At 40.2% G+C, this 18,859-nt stretch overlaps 1 protein-coding gene across 1 annotated transcript in view; it reads right to left on the bottom strand.

Annotated features, from left to right (window-relative positions):
* The window catches only part of CRACR2A (calcium release activated channel regulator 2A), a 362,324-nt gene that overhangs the window by 104,056 nt on the left and 239,409 nt on the right, over nucleotides 1–18,859 (bottom strand). The window lies entirely within an intron of this gene.

Genomic DNA, 18,859 nt, shown 5'->3' with positions numbered 1-18,859 from the left:
TGGTGCTAATGATAACCACAGAAATAGTGCTAATGATAACCACAGAAATGGTGCTAATGACAAGCACAGAAATGGTGCTAATGATAACCACAGAAATGGTGCTAATGAAAAGCACAGAAATGCTGCTAATGACAAGCACAGAAATGGTGCTAATGACAAGCACAGAAATGGTGCTAATGATAACCACAGAAATGGTGCTAATGACAACCACAGAAATGGCATGCACAGAAATGGCCCTAATGACAAGAACAGAAATGGCGTTAATGATAACCACAGAAATGGCGCTAATGACAAGCACAGAAATGGTGCTAATGACAAGCATAGAAATGGTGCTAATGATAACCACATATATGGTGCTAATGCTAACCACAAAAATGGTGCTAATGACAAGCACAGAAATGTCGCTAATGATAACCACAGAAATGGTGCTAATGACAAGCACAGGAATGGTGCTAATGATAACACAGAAATGGTGCTAATAATAACCACGGAAATGGTGCTAATGATAACCACAAAAATGGTGCTAATGACAAGCACAGAAATGGTGCTAATGACAAGCACAGAAATGGTGCTAATGATAACCACAGAAAAGGTGCAAATGACAAGCACAGAAATGGTGCTAATGACAAGCACAGAAATGGTGCTAATGACAAGCACAGAAATGGTGCTAATGATAACCACAGAAAAGGTGCAAATGACAAGCACAGAAATGGTGCTAATGACAAGTACAGAAATGGAGCTAATGAGAGACACAGAAATGGTGCTAATGATAACCACAGAAATGGTGCTAATGACAGGCACAGAAATGGTGCTAATGACAAGTACAGAAATGGAGCTAATGAGAGTCACAGAAATGGAGCTAATGATAACCAGAGAAATGTTGGTAATGACATGCACAGAAATGGTGCTAATGATAACCAGAGAAATGGTGCTAATGACAAGCACAGAAATGGTGCTAATGATAACCACAGAAATGGTGCTAATGATAACCACAGAAATGGTGCTAATGAAAAGCACAGAAATGGTGCTAATGACAAGCACAGAAATGGCGCTAATGATAACCACAGAAACGGTGCTAATGATAGACACAGAAATGGCGCTAATGACAAGCACAGAAATGGTGCTAATGACAAGCACAGGAATGGTGCTAATGATAACACAGCAATGGTGCTAATGATAACCACGGAAATGGTGCTAATGATAACCACAGAAATGGTGCTAATGACAAGCACAGAAATGGTGCTAATGATAACCACAGAAATGGTGCTAATGACAAGCACAGAAATGCTGCTTATGATAACCACAAAAATGGTGCTAATGACAAGCACAGAAATGGTGCTAATGATAACCACAGAAAAGGTGCTAATGACAAGCACAGAAATGGTGCTAATGACAAGTACAGAAATGGAGCTAATGAGAGACACAGAAATGGTGCTAATGATAACCACAGAAATGGTGCTAATGACAAGCACAGAAATGGTGCTAATGACAAGTACAGAAATGGAGCTAATGAGAGTCACAGAAATGGAACTAATGATAACCAGAGAAATGTTGGTAATGACATGCACAGAAATGGTGCTAATGATAACAAGAGAAATGGTGCTAATGACAAGCACAGAAATGGTGCTAATGATAACCACAGAAATGGTGCTAATGATAACCACAGAATTGGTGCTAATGACAAGCACAGAAATGGCGCTAATGATAACCACAGAAATGGTGCTAATGATAGACACAGAAATGGCGCTAATGATAACCACAGAAATGGTGATAATGACAAGCACAGAAATGGCGCTAATGATAACCACAGAAATGGCGCTAATGACAAGCACAGAAATGGTGCTAATGACAAGCACAGAAATGGCGCTAATGACAAGCACAGAAATGGTGCTAATGACAATCACAGAAATGGTGCTAATGATAACCACAGAAATGGTGCTAATGATAACCACAGAAATGGTGCTAATGACAAGCACAGAAATGGCGCTAATGACAAGCACAGAAATGGCGCTAATGACAAGCACAGAAATGGCGCTAATGACAAGCACAGAAATGGTGCTAATGATAACCACAGATATGGTGCTAATGATAACCACAGAAATGGTGCTAATGACAAGCACAGAAATGGTGCTAATGATAACCACAGAAATGGTGCTAATGACAAGCACAGAAATGCTGCTTATGATAACCACAAAAATGGTGCTAATGACAAGCACAGAAAACCTGCTAATGACAAGCACAGAAATGGTGCTAATGATAACCACAGAAAAGGTGCTAATGACAAGCACAGAAATGGTGCTAATGATAACCACAGAAATGGTGCTAATGATAACCACAGAAATGGTGCTAATGACAAGCACAGAAATGGTGCTAATGACAAGCACAGAAATGTCGCTAATGAAAACCACAGAAATGGTGCTAATGACAAGCACAGGAATGGTGCTAATGATAACACAGAAATGGTGCTAATGATAACCACGGAAATGGTGCTAATGATAACCACAGAAATGGTGCTAATGACAAGCACAGAAATGGTGCTAATGAGAACCACAGAAATGGTGCTAATGACAAGCACAGAAATGCTGCTTATGATAACCACAAAAATGGTGCTAATGACAAGCACAGAAATGGTGCTAATGACAAGCACAGAAATGGTGCTAATTATAACCACAGAAAAGGTGCTAATGACAAGCACAGAAATGGTGCTAATGATAACCACAGATATGGTGCTAATGATAACCACAGAAATGGTGCTAATGACAAGCACAGAAATGGTGCTAATGATAACCACAGAAATGGTGCTAATGACAAGCACAGAAATGGTGCTAATGATAACCACAGAAAAGGTGCTAATGACAAGCACAGAAATGGTGCTAATGACAAGTACAGAAATGGAGCTAATGAGAGACACAGAAATGGTGCTAATGATAACCACAGAAATGGTGCTAATGACAAGCACAGAAATGGTGCTAATGACAAGTACAGAAATGGAGCTAATGAGAGTCACAGAAATGGAACTAATGATAACCAGAGAAATGTTGGTAATGACATGCACAGAAATGGTGCTAATGATCACCAGAGAAATGGTGCTAATGACAAGCACAGAAATGGTGCTAATGATAACCACAGAAATGGTGCTAATGATAACCACAGAATTGGTGCTAATGACAAGCACAGAAATGGTGCTAAAGATAACCACAGAAATGGTGCTAATGAAAAGCACAGAAATGGTGCTAATGACAAGCACAGAAATGGCGCTAATGATAACCACAGAAATGGTGCTAATGATAGACACAGAAATGGCGCTAATGATAACCAAAGAAATGGTGATAATGACAAGCACAGAAATGGCGCTAATGATAACCACAGAAATGGCGCTAATGACAAGCACAGAAATGGTGCTAATGACAAGCACAGAAATGGCGCTAATGACAAGCACAGAAATGGTGCTAATGACAATCACAGAAATGGTGCTAATGATAACCACAGAAATGGTGCTAATGATAACCACAGAAATGGCGCTAATGACAAGCACAGAAATGGCGCTAATGACAAGCACAGAAATGGCGCTAATAATAACCATAGAAATGGCGCTAATGACAAGCACAGAAATGGCGCTAATGACAAGCACAGAAATGGTGCTAATGATAACCACAGATATGGTGCTAATGATAACCACAGAAATGGTGCTAATGACAAGCACAGAAATGGTGCTAATGATAACCACAGAAATGGTGCTAATGACAAGCACAGAAATGGTGCTAATGATAACCACAGAAATGGTGCTAATGACAAGCACAGAAATGCTGCTTATGATAACCACAAAAATGGTGCTTATGACAAGCACAGAAATGGTGCTAATGACAAGCACAGAAATGGTGCTAATGATAACCACAGAAAAGGTGCTAATGACAAGCACAGAAATGGTGCTAATGATAACCACAGAAATGGTGCTAATGATAACCACAGAAATGGTGCTAATGACAAGCACAGAAATGGTGCTAATGACAAGCACAGAAATGTCGCTAATGATAACCACAGAAATGGTGCTAATGACAAGCACAGGAATGGTGCTAATGATAACACAGAAATGGTGCTAATGATAACCACGGAAATGGTGCTAATGATAACCACAGAAATGGTGCTAATGACAAGCACAGAAATGCTGCTTATGATAACCACAAAAATGGTGCTAATGACAAGCACAGAAATGGTGCTAATGACAAGCACAGAAATGGTGCTAATTATAACCACAGAAAAGGTGCTAATGACAAGCACAGAAATGGTGCTAATGATAACCACAGATATGGTGCTAATGATAACCACAGAAATGGTGCTAATGACAAGCACAGAAATGGTGCTAATGATAACCACAGAAATGGTGCTAATGACAAGCACAGAAATGGTGCTAATGATAACCACAGAAATGGTGCTAATGATAACCACAGAAATGGTGCTAATGACAAGCACAGAAATGGTGCTAATGACAAGCACAGAAATGTCGCTAATGATAACCACAGAAATGGTGCTAATGACAAGCACAGGAATGGTGCTAATGATAACACAGAAATGGTGCTAATGATAACCACGGAAATGGTGCTAATGATAACCACAGAAATGGTGCTAATGACAAGCACAGAAATGGTGCTAATGATAACCACAGAAATGGTGCTTATGATAACCACAAAAATGGTGCTAATGACAAGTACAGAAATGGAGCTAATGAGAGACACAGAAATGGTGCTAATGATAACCACAGAAATGGTGCTAATGACAAGCACAGAAATGGTGCTAATGACAAGTACAGAAATGGAGCTAATGAGAGTCACAGAAATGGAACTAATGATAACCAGAGAAAAGTTGGTAATGACATGCACAGAAATGGCGCTAATGATAACCACAGAAATGGTGCTAATGACAAGCACAGAAATGGCGCTAATGATAACCACAGAAATGGTGCTAATGACAAGCACAGAAATGGTGCTAATAATAACCACAGAAATGGCCCTAATGACAAGAAAAGAAATGGTGCTAATGACAAGCACAGAAATGGCGCAAAAGACAAGCACAGAAATGGCGCTAATGACAAGCACAGAAATGGTGCTAATGACAAGCACAGAAATGGTGCTAACGACAAGCACAGAAATGGTGCTAATGACAAGCACAGAAATGGAGCTAATGATAACCACAGAAATGGTGCTAATGACAAGCACAGAAATGGTGCTAATGATAACCACAGAAATGGCGCTAATGACAAGCACAGAAATGGAGCTAATGAGAGGCACAGAAATGGTGCTAATGATAACCACAGAAATGGTGCTAATGACAAGTACAGAAATGGAGCTAATGAGAGTCACAGAAATGGAGCTAATGATAACCAGAGAAATGTTGGTAATGACATGCACAGAAATGGTGCTAATGATAACCAGAGAAATGGTGCTAATGACAAGCACAGAAATGGTGCTAATGATAACCACAGAAATAGTGCTAATGATAACCACAGAAATGGTGCTAATGACAAGCACAGAAATGGTGCTAATGATAACCACAGAAATGGTGCTAATGAAAAGCACAGAAATGCTGCTAATGACAAGCACAGAAATGGTGCTAATGACAAGCACAGAAATGGTGCTAATGATAACCACAGAAATGGTGCTAATGACAACCACAGAAATGGCATGCACAGAAATGGCCCTAATGACAAGAACAGAAATGGCGTTAATGATAACCACAGAAATGGCGCTAATGACAAGCACAGAAATGGTGCTAATGACAAGCACAGAAATGGTGCTAATGATAACCACATATATGGTGCTAATGCTAACCACAAAAATGGTGCTAATGACAAGCACAGAAATGTCGCTAATGATAACCACAGAAATGGTGCTAATGACAAGCACAGGAATGGTGCTAATGATAACACAGAAATGGTGCTAATAATAACCACGGAAATGGTGCTAATGATAACCACAAAAATGGTGCTAATGACAAGCACAGAAATGGTGCTAATGACAAGCACAGAAATGGTGCTAATGATAACCACAGAAAAGGTGCAAATGACAAGCACAGAAATGGTGCTAATGACAAGCACAGAAATGGTGCTAATGACAAGCACAGAAATGGTGCTAATGATAACCACAGAAAAGGTGCAAATGACAAGCACAGAAATGGTGCTAATGACAAGTACAGAAATGGAGCTAATGAGAGACACAGAAATGGTGCTAATGATAACCACAGAAATGGTGCTAATGACAGGCACAGAAATGGTGCTAATGACAAGTACAGAAATGGAGCTAATGAGAGTCACAGAAATGGAGCTAATGATAACCAGAGAAATGTTGGTAATGACATGCACAGAAATGGTGCTAATGATAACCAGAGAAATGGTGCTAATGACAAGCACAGAAATGGTGCTAATGATAACCACAGAAATGGTGCTAATGACAAGCACAGAAATGGTGCTAATGATAACCACAGAAATGGTGCTAATGAAAAGCACAGAAATGGTGCTAATGACAAGCACAGAAATGGCGCTAATGATAACCACAGAAACGGTGCTAATGATAGACACAGAAATGGCGCTAATGATAACCACAGAAATGGTGATAATGACAAGCACAGAAATGGCGCTAATGATAACCACAGAAATGGCGCTAATGACAAGCACAGAAATGGTGCTAAGGACAAGCACAGAAATGGCGCTAATGACAAGCACAGAAATGGTGCTAATGACAATCACAGAAATGGTGCTAATGATAACCACAGAAATGGTGCTAATGACACGTACAGAAATGATGCTAATGATAACCACAGAAATGGCGCTAATGACAAGCACAGAAATGGCGCTAATGATAACCATAGAAATGGCGCTAATGACAAGCACAGAAATGGCACTAATGACAAGCACAGAAATGGTGCTAATGATAACCACAGATATGGTGCTAATGATAACCACAGAAATGGTGCTAATGACAAGCACAGAAATGGTGCTAATGATAACCATAGTAATGGCGCTAATGACATGCACAGAAATGGTGCTAATGACATGCACAGAAATGGCGCTAATGATAACCACAGAAAAGGCGCTAATGACAAGCACAGAAATGGTGCTAATGACAACCACAGAAATGGTGCTAATTATAACCACAGATATGGTGCTAATTATAATCACAGAAATGGTGCTAATGACAAGCACAGAAATGGTGCTAATGATGACCACAGAAATGGTGCTAATGACAAGCACAGAAATGGTGCTAATGATAACCACTGAAATGGTGCTAATGATAACCACAGAAATGGTGCTAATGACAAGCACAGAAATGGTGCTAATGACAAGTACAGAAATGGAGCTAATGACAGACACAGAAATGGTGCTAATGACAAGTACAGAAATGGAACTAATGATAACCACAGAAATGGTGCTAATGATAACCACAGAAATGTTGCTAATGACAAGCCCAGAAATGGTGCTAATGATCACCACAGAAATGGTGCTAATGACAAGCACAGAAATGGCGCTAATGATAACCACAGAAATGGTGCTAATGACAAGCACAGAAATGGCGCTAATGATAACCACAGAAATGGTGCTAATGACAAGCACAGAAATGGCGCAAATGACAAGCACAGAAATGGCGCTAATGACAAGCACAGAAATGGTGCTAATGACAAGCACAGAAATGGTGCTAACGACAAGCACAGAAATGGTGCTAATGATAACCACAGAAATGGCGCTAATGACAAGCACAGAAATGGCGCTAAAGATAACCACAGAAATGGCGCTAATTACAAGCACAGAAATGGAGCTAATGATAACCACAGAAATGGAGCTATTGACAAGCACAGAAATGGCGCTAATGACAAGCACAGAAATGGTGCTAATGATAACCACAGATATGGTGCTAATGATGACCACAGAAATGGTGCTAATGACAAGCACAGAAATGGTGCTAATGATAACCACTGAAATGGTGCTAATGATAACCACAGAAATGTTGCTAATGACAAGCACAGATATGGTGCTAATGGTAACCACAGAAATGGTGCAAATGACAAGTACAGAAATGGAGCTAATGACACACACAGAAATGGTGCTAATGATAACCACAGAAATGGTGCTAATGATAACCACAGAAATGGCGCTAATGACAAGCACAGAAATGGCGCTAAAGATAACCACAGAAATAGTGCTAATGATAACCACAGAAATGGTGCTAATGACAAGCACAGAAATGGTGCTAATGACACACACAGAAATGGTGCTAATGATAACCACAGAAATGTTGCTAATGACAAGCACAGAAATGGTGCTAATGATAACCACAGAAATGGTGCTAATGACAAGCACAGAAATGGTGCTAATGACAAGCACAGAAATGGTGCTAATGATAACCACAGAAATGGTGCTAATGATAACCACAGAAATGGTGCTAATGACAAGCACAGAAATGGTGCTAATGATAACCACAGAAATGGTGCTAATGACAACCACAGAAATGGCAAGCACAGAAATGGCGCTAATGACAAGAACAGAAATGGCGTTAATGATAACCACAGAAATGGCGCTAATGACAAGCACAGAAATGGTGCTAATGACAAGCACAGAAATGGTGCTAATGATAACCACATATATGGTGCTAATGATAACTACAAAAATGGTGCTAATGACAAGCACAGAAATGGTGCTAATGACAAGCACAGAAATGTCGCTAATGATAACCACAGAAATGGTGCTAATGACAAGCACAGGAATGGTGCTAATGATAACACAGAAATGGTGCTAATGATAACCACGGAAATGGTGCTAATGATAACCACAGAAATGGTGCTAATGACAAGCACAGAAATGGTGCTAATGATAACCACAGAAATGGTGCAAATGACAAGCACAGAAATGGTGCTAATGACAAGCACAGAAATGGTGCTAATGATAACCACAGAAAAGGTGCTAATGACAAGCACAGAAATGGTGCTAATGACAAGTACAGAAATGGAGCTAATGAGAGACACAGAAATGGTGCTAATGATAACCACAGAAATGGTGCTAATGACAAGCACAGAAATGGTGCTAATGACAAGTACAGAAATGGAGCTAATGAGAGTCACAGAAATGGAGCTAATGATAACCAGAGAAATGTTGGTAATGACATGCACAGAAATGGTGCTAATGATAACCAGAGAAATGGTGCTAATGACAAGCACAGAAATGGTGCTAATGATAACCACAGAAATGGTGCTAATGATAACCACAGAAATGGTGCTAATGACAAGCACAGAAATGGTGCTAATGACAAGCACAGAAATGGCGCTAATGACAAGCACAGAAATGGTGCTAATGATAACCACAGATATGATGCTAATGATAACCACAGAAATGGTGCTAATGACAAGCACAGAAATGGTGCTAATGATAACCATAGAAATGGCGCTAATGACAAGCACAGAAATGGCGCTAATGACAAGCACAGAAATGGCGCTAATGATAACCACAGAAAAGGCGCTAATGACAAGCACAGAAATGGTGCTAATGACAAGCACAGAAATGGTGCTAATGATAACCACAGATATGGTGCTAATGATAACCACAGAAATGGTGCTAATGACAAGCACAGAAATGGTGCTAATGATAACCACAGAAATGGTGCTAATGACAAGCACGGAAATGGTGCTAATGATAACCACAGAAATGGTGCTAATGATAACCACAGAAATGGTGCTAATAACAAGCACAGAAATGGTGCTAATGACAAGTACAGAAATGGAGCTAATGACAGACACAGAAATGGTGCTAATGACAAGTACAGAAATGGAACTAATGATAACCACAGAAATGGTGCTAATGATAACCACAGAAATGTTGCTAATGACAATCCCAGAAATGGTGCTAATGATCACCACAGAAATGGTGCTAATGACAAGCACAGAAATGGCGCTAATGATAACCACAGAAATGGTGCTAATGACAAGCACAGAAATGGCGCTACTGATAACCGCAGAAATGGTGCTAATGACAAGCACAGAAATGGTGCTAATGATAACCACAGAAATGGCGCTAATGACAAGAAAAGAAATGGTGCTAATGACAAGCACAGAAATGGCGCAAATGACAAGCACAGAAATGGCGCTAATGACAAGCACAGAAATGGTGCTAATGACAAGCACAGAAATGGTGCTAACGACAAGCACAGAAAAGGTGCTAATGACAAGCACAGAAATGGAGCTAATGATAACCACAGAAATGGTGCTAATGACAAGCAGAGAAATGGTGCTAATGATAACCACAGAAATGGCGCTAATGACAAGCACAGAAATGGCGCTAATGACAAGCACAGAAATGGCGCTAAAGATAACCACAGAAATGGCGCTAATTACAAGCACAAAAATGGAGCTAATGATAACCACAGAAATGGCGCTAATGACAAGCACAGAAATGGTGCTAATGATAACCACAGATATGGTGCTAATGATAACCACAGAAATGGTGCTAATGACAAGCACAGAAATGGTGCTAATGGTAACCACAGAAATGGTGCTAATGACAAGCACAGAAATGGCGCTAATGACATGCACAGAAATGGTGCTAATGATAACCACAGATATGGTGCTAATGATAACCACAGAAATGGTGCTAATGATAACCACAGATATGGTGCTAATGATAACCACAGAAATGGTGCTAATGATAACCACAGAAATGGTGCTAATGATAACCACAGAAATGGAGCTAAAGACAAGCACAGAAATGGTGCTAATGACAAGCACAGAAATGGTGCTAATGATAACACAGAAATGGTGCTAATGAGAAGCACAGAAATGGTGCTAATGATAACCACAGAAATGGTGCTAATGATAACACAGAAATGGTGCTAATGAGAAGCACAGAAATGGTGCTAATGATAACCACAGAAATGGTGCTAATGACAAGCACAGAAATGGTGCTAATGACAAGCACAGAAATGGTGCTAATGACAAGCACAGAAATGGTGCTAATGACAAGCACAGAAATGGTGCTAATGACAAGTACAGAAATGGAGCTAATGACAGACACAGAAATGGTGCTAATGACAAGTACAGAAATGGAGCTAATGATAACCACAGAAATGTTGCTAATGACAAGCCGAGAAATGGTGCTAATGATCACCACAGAAATGGTGCTAATGACAAGCACAGAAATTGCGCTAATGACAAGCACAGAAATGGTGCTAATGAGCAGCACAGAAATGGTGCTAATGATAACCACAGAAATGGTGCTAATAATAACCACAGAAATGGTGCTAATGATAACCACAGAAATGGTGCTAAGGACAAGCACAGAAATGGTGCTAATGATAACCATAAAAATGGTGCTAATGACAAGCACAGAAATGGTGCTAATGACAAGCACAGAAATGGTGCTAATTACAGACACAGAAAAGGAGCTAAAGATAACCACAGAAATGGCGCTAATGACAAGAAAAGAAATGGTGCTAATGACAACCACAGAAATGGTGCTAATGACAAGCACAGAAATGGCGCTAATGACAAGCACAGAAATGTTGCTAATGACAAGCACAGAAATGGAGCTAATGATAACCACAGAAATCGTGCTAATGACAAGCACAGAAATGGTGCTAATGATAACCACAGAAATGGCGCTAATGACAAGCACAGAAATGGCGCTAATGACAAGCACAGAAATGGCGCTAATGATAACCACAGAAATGGCGCTAATGACAAGCACAGAAATGGCGCTAATGATAACCACAGAAATGGCGCTAATGACAAGCACAGAAATGGCGCTAATGACAAGCACAGAAATGGTGCTAATGATAACCACAGGTATGGTGCTAATGATAACCACAGAAATGGTGCTAATGACAAGCACAGAAATGGCGCTAATGATAACCACAGATATGGCGCTAATGACAAGCACAGAAATGGCGCTAATGACAAGCACAGAAATGGCGCTAATGATAACCACAGAAGTGGCGCTAATGACAAGCACAGAAATGGCGCTAATGACAAGCACAGAAATGGTGCTAACGACAAGCACAGAAATGGTGCTAATGACAAGCACAGAAATGGAGCTAATGATAACCACAGAAATGGTGCTAATGACAAGCACAGAAATGGTGCTAATGATAACCACAGAAATGGCGCTAATGACAAGCACAGAAATGGCGCTAATGACAAGCACAGAAATGGCGCTAAAGATAACCACAGAAATGGCGCTAATTACAAGCACAGAAATGGAGCTAATGATAACCACAGAAATGGCGCTATTGACAAGCACAGAAATGGCGCTAATGACAAGCACAGAAATGGTGCTAATGATAACCACAGATATGGTGCTAATGATAACCACAGAAATGGTGCTAATGACAAGCACAGATATGGTGCTAATGGTAACCACAGAAATGGTGCTAATGACAAGCACAGAAATGGCGCTAATGACATGCACAGAAATGGTGCTAATGATAACCACAGATATGGTGCTAATGATAACCACAGAAATTGTGCTAATGATAACCACAGATATGGTGCTAATGATAACCACAGAAATGGTGCTAATGACAAGCACAGAAATGGTGCTAATGGTAACCACAGAAATGGTGCTAATGACAAGCACAGAAATGGCGCTAATGACATGCACAGAAATGGTGCTAATGATAACCACAGATATGGTGCTAATGATAACCACAGAAATGGTGCTAATGATAACCACAGATATGGTGCTAATGATAACCACAGAAATGGTGCTAATGATATCCACAGAAATGGTGCTAATGATAACCACAGAAATGGAGCTAAAGACAAGCACATAAATGGTGCTAATGACAAGCACAGAAATGGTGCTAATGATAACACAGAAATGGTGCTAATGAGAAGCACAGAAATGGTGCTAATGATAACCACAGAAATGGTGCTAATGATAACACAGAAATGGTGCTAATGAGAAGCACAGAAATGGTGCTAATGATAACCACAGAAATGGTGCTAATGACAAGCACAGAAATGGTGCTAATGACAAGCACAGAAATGGTGCTAATGATAACCACAGAAATGGTGCTAATGACAAGCACAGAAATGGTGCTAATGACAAGTACAGAAATGGAGCTAATGACAGACACAGAAATGGTGCTAATGACAAGTACAGAAATGGAGCTAATGATAACCACAGAAATGTTGCTAATGACAAGCCCAGAAATGGTGCTAATGATCACCACAGAAATGGTGCTAATGACAAGCACAGAAATTGCGCTAATGACAAGCACAGAAATGGTGCTAATGAGCAGCACAGAAATGGTGCTAATGATAACCACAGAAATGGTGCTAATAATAACCACAGAAATGGTGCTAATGATAACCACAGAAATGGTGCTAAGGACAAGCACAGAAATGGTGCTAATGATAACCATAAAAATGGTGCTAATGACAAGCACAGAAATGGTGCTAATGACAAGCACAGAAATGGTGCTAATTACAGACACAGAAAAGGAGCTAAAGATAACCACAGAAATGGCGCTAATGACAAGAAAAGAAATGGTGCTAATGACAACCACAGAAATGGTGCTAATGACAAGCACAGAAATGGCGCTAATGACAAGCACAGAAATGTTGCTAATGACAAGCACAGAAATGGAGCTAATGATAACCACAGAAATCGTGCTAATGACAAGCACAGAAATGGTGCTAATGATAACCACAGAAATGGCGCTAATGACAAGCACAGAAATGGCGCTAATGACAAGCACAGAAATGGCGCTAATGATAACCACAGAAATGGCGCTAATGACAAGCACAGAAATGGCGCTAATGATAACCACAGAAATGGCGCTAATGACAAGCACAGAAATGGCGCTAATGACAAGCACAGAAATGGTGCTAATGATAACCACAGGTATGGTGCTAATGATAACCACAGAAATGGTGCTAATGACAAGCACAGAAATGGCGCTAATGATAACCACAGAAATGGCGCTAATGACAAGCACAGAAATCGCGCTAATGACAAGCACAGAAATGGCGCTAATGATAACCACAGAAGTGGCGCTAATGACAAGCACAGAAATGGCGCTAATGACAAGCACAGAAATGGTGCTAATGACAAGCACAGAAATGGTGCTAACGACAAGCACAGAAATGGTGCTAATGACAAGCACAGAAATGGAGCTAATGATAACCACAGAAATGGTGCTAATGACAAGCACAGAAATGGTGCTAATGATAACCACAGAAATGGCGCTAATGACAAGCACAGAAATGGCGCTAATGACAAGCACAGAAATGGCGCTAAAGATAACCACAGAAATGGCGCTAATTACAAGCACAGAAATGGAGCTAATGATAACCACAGAAATGGCGCTATTGACAAGCACAGAAATGGCGCTAATGACAAGCACAGAAATGGTGCTAATGATAACCACAGATATGGTGCTAATGATAACCACAGAAATGGTGCTAATGACAAGCACAGATATGGTGCTAATGGTAACCACAGAAATGGTGCTAATGACAAGCACAGAAATGGCGCTAATGACATGCACAGAAATGGTGCTAATGATAACCACAGATATGGTGCTAATGATAACCACAGAAATTGTGCTAATGATAACCACAGATATGGTGCTAATGATAACCACAGAAATGGTGCTAATGATAAGCACAGAAATGGTGCTAATGATAACCACAGAAATGGTGCTAATGATAACCACAGAAATGGTGCTAATGACAAGCACAGAAATGGTGCTAATGACAAGTACAGAAATGGAGCTAATGACACACACAGAAATGGTGCTAATGATAACCACAGAAATGGTGCTAATGATAACCACAGAAATGGCGCTAATGACAAGCACAGAAATGGCGCTAAAGATAACCACAGAATTGGTGCTAATGATAACCACAGAAATGGTGCTAATGACAAGCACAGAAATGGTGCTAATGACACACACAGAAATGGTGCTAATGATAACCACAGAAATGGTGCTAATGATAACCACTGAAATGTTGCTAATGACAAGCACAGAAATGGTGCTAAAGACAAGCACAGAAATGGTGCTAATGACAAGCACAGAAATGGTGCTAATGATAACCACACAAATGGTGCTAATGATAACCACAGAAATGGTGCTAATGACAAGCACAGAAATGGTGCTAATGATAACCACAGAAATGGTGCTAATGACAACCACAGAAATGGCAAGCACAGAAATGGCGCTAATGACAAGAACAGAAATGGCGTTAATGATAACCACAGAAATGGCGCTAATGACAAGCACAGAAATGGTGCTAATGACAAGCACAGACATGTCGCTAATGATAACCACAGAAATGGTGCTAATGATAACCACGGAAATGGTGCTAATGATAACCACAGAAATGGCGCTAATGACAAGCACAGAAATGGTGCTAATGACAAGCACAGACATGTCGCTAATGATAACCACAGAAATGATGCTAATGATAACCACGGAAATGGTGCTAATGATAACCACAGAAATGGTGCTAATGACAAGCACAGAAATGGTGCTAATGATAACCACAGAAATGGTGCAAATGACAAGCACAGAAATGGTGCTAATGATAACCACAAAAATGGTGCTAATGACAAGCACAGAAATGGTGCTAATGACAAGCACAGAAATGGTGCTAATGATAACCACAGAAAAGGTGCTAATGACAAGCACAGAAATGGTGCTAATGACAAGTACAGAAATGGAGCTAATGAGAGACACTGAAATGGTGCTAATGATAACCACAGAAATGGTGCTAATGACAAGCACAGAAATGGTGCTAATGACAAGTACAGAAATGGAGCTAATGAGAGTCACAGAAATGGAGCTAATGATAACCAGAGAAATGTTGGTAATGACATGCACAGAAAAGGTGCTAATGATAACCAGAGAAATGGTGCTAATGACAAGCACAGAAATGGTGCTAATGATAACCACAGAAATGGTGCTAATGACAAGCACAGGAATGGTGCTAATGATAACACAGAAATGGTGCTAATGATAACCACGGAAATGGTGCTAATGATAACCACAGACAAGCACAGAAATGGTGCTAATGACAAGCACAGAAATGGCGCTAATGACAAGCACAGAAATGGTGCTAATGATAACCACAGATATGGTGCTAATGATAACCACAGAAATGGTGCTAATGACAAGCACAGAAATGGTGCTAATGATAACCATAGAAATGGCGCTAATGACAAGCACAGAAATGGTGCTAATGACAAGCACAGAAATGGTGCTAATGATAACCACAGAAAAGGCGCTAATGACAAGCACAGAAATGGTGCTAATGACAGGCACAGAAATGGTGCTAATGATAACCACAGATATGGTGCTAATTATAACCACAGAAATGGTGCTAATGACAAGCACAGAAATGGTGCTAATGATAACCACAGAAATGGTGCTAATGACAAGCACAGAAATGGTGCTAATGATAACCACAGAAATGGTGCTAATGATAACCACAGAAATGGTGCTAATAACAAGCACAGAAATGGTGCTAATGACAAGTACAGAAAAGGAGCTAATTACAGACACAGAAATGGTGCTAATGAGAAGTACAGAAATGGAACTAATGATAACCACAGAAATGGTGCTAATGATAACCACAGAAATGTTGCTAATGACAAGCCCAGAAATGGTGCTAATGATCACCACAGAAATGGTGCAAATGACAAGCACAGAAATGGCGCTAATGATATCCACAGAAATGGTGCTAATGACAAGCACAGAAATGGCGCTACTGATAGCCACAGAAATGGTGCTAATGACAAGCACAGAAATGGTGCTAATGATAACCACAGAAATGGCGCAAATGACAAGAAAAGAAATGGTGCTAATGACAAGCACAGAAATGGCGCAAATGACAAGCACAGAAATGGTGCTAATGATAACCACAGATATGGTGCTAATGATAACCACAGAAATGGTGCTAATGACAAGCACAGAAATGGCGCTAATGACAAGCACAGAAATGGCGCTAAAGATAACCACAGAATTGGTGCTAATGATAACCACAGAAATGGTGCTAATGACAAGCACAGAAATGGTGCTAATGACACACACAGAAATGGTGCTAATGATAACCACAGAAATGGTGCTAATGATAACCACAGAAATGTTGCTAATGACAAGCACAGAAATGGTGCTAATGATAACCACAGAAATGGTGCTAATGACAAGCACAGAAATGGTGCTAATGACAAGCACAGAAATGGTGCTAATGATAACCACAGAAATGGTGCTAATGATAACCACAGAAATGGTGCTAATGACAAGCACAGAAATGGTGCTAATGATAACCACAGAAATGGTGCTAATGACAACCACAGAAATGGCAAGCACAGAAATGGCGCTAATGACAAGAACAGAAATGGCGTTAATGATAACCACAGAAATGGCGCTAATGACAAGCACAGAAATGGTGCTAATGACAAGCACAGAAATGGTGCTAATGATAACCACAGAAAAGGTGCTAATGACAAGCACAGAAATGGTGCTAATGACAAGTACAGAAATGGAGCTAATGAGAGACACAGAAATGGTGCTAATGATAACCACAGAAATGGTGCTAATGACAAGCACAGGAATGGTGCTAATGACAACACAGAAATGGTGCTAATGATAACCACGGAAATGGTGCTAATGATAACCACAGAAATGTTGGTAATGACATGCACAGAAATGGTGCTAATGATAACCAGAGAAATGGTGCTAATGACAAGCACAGAAATGGTGCTAATGATAACCACAAAAATGGTGCTAATGACAAGCACAGAAATGGTGCTAATGACAAGCACAGAAATGGTGCTAATGACAAGCACAGAAATGGCGCTAATGACAAGCACAGAAATGGTGCTAATGATAACCACAGATATGGTGCTAATGATAACCACAGAAATGGTGCTAATGACAAGCACAGAAATGGTGCTAATGATAACCATAGAAGTGGCGCTAATGACAAGCACAGAAATGGTGCTAATGACAAGCACAGAAATGGTGCTAATGATAACCACAGAAAAGGCGCTAATGACAAGCACAGAAATGGAGCTAATGACAGGCACAGAAATGGTGCTAATGATAACCACAGATATGGTGCTAATGATAACCACAGAAATGGTGCTAATGACAAGCACAGAAATGGTGCTAATGATAACCACAGAAATGGTGCTAATGACAAGCACAGAAATGGTGCTAATGATAACCACAGAAATGGTGCTAATAACAAGCACAGAAATGGTGCTAATGACAAGTACAGAAAAGGAGCTAATGACAGACACAGAAATGGTGCTAATGACAAGTACAGAAATGGAACTAATGATAACCACAGAAATGGTGCTAATGATAACCACAGAAATGTTGCTAATGACAAGCCCAGAAATGGTGTTAATGATCACCACAGAAATGGTGCTAATGACAAGCACAGAAATGGCGCTAATGATAACCACAGAAATGGTGCTAATGACAAGCACAGAAATGGCGCTAATGATAAACACAGAAATGGTGCCAATGACAAGCACTGAAATGGTGCTAATGACAAGCACAGAAATGGTGCTAATGACAAGTACAGAAATGGAGCTAATGACACACACAGAAATGGTGCTAATGATAACCACAGAAATGGTGCTAATGACAAGCACAGAAATTGCGCTAATGACAAGCACAGAAATGGCGCTAAAGATAACCACAGAAATGGCGCTAATTACAAGCACAGAAATGGAGCTAATGATAACCACAGAAATGGCGCTAATGACAAGCACAGAAATGGTGCTAATGATAACCACAGAAATGGCGCTAATGACAAGCACAGAAATGGCGCTAATGACAAGCACAGAAATGGCGCTAAAGATAACCAC

This window comes from Taudactylus pleione, unplaced genomic scaffold (assembly GCF_031769625.1).
Source record: "Taudactylus pleione unplaced genomic scaffold, aTauple2 ptg000225l, whole genome shotgun sequence".
Classification (NCBI taxonomy): domain Eukaryota; kingdom Metazoa; phylum Chordata; class Amphibia; order Anura; family Myobatrachidae; genus Taudactylus; species Taudactylus pleione.
The sequence above is the reverse complement of the archived record's forward strand: the minus strand, read 5'-3'. Positions and strand labels throughout refer to the sequence as shown.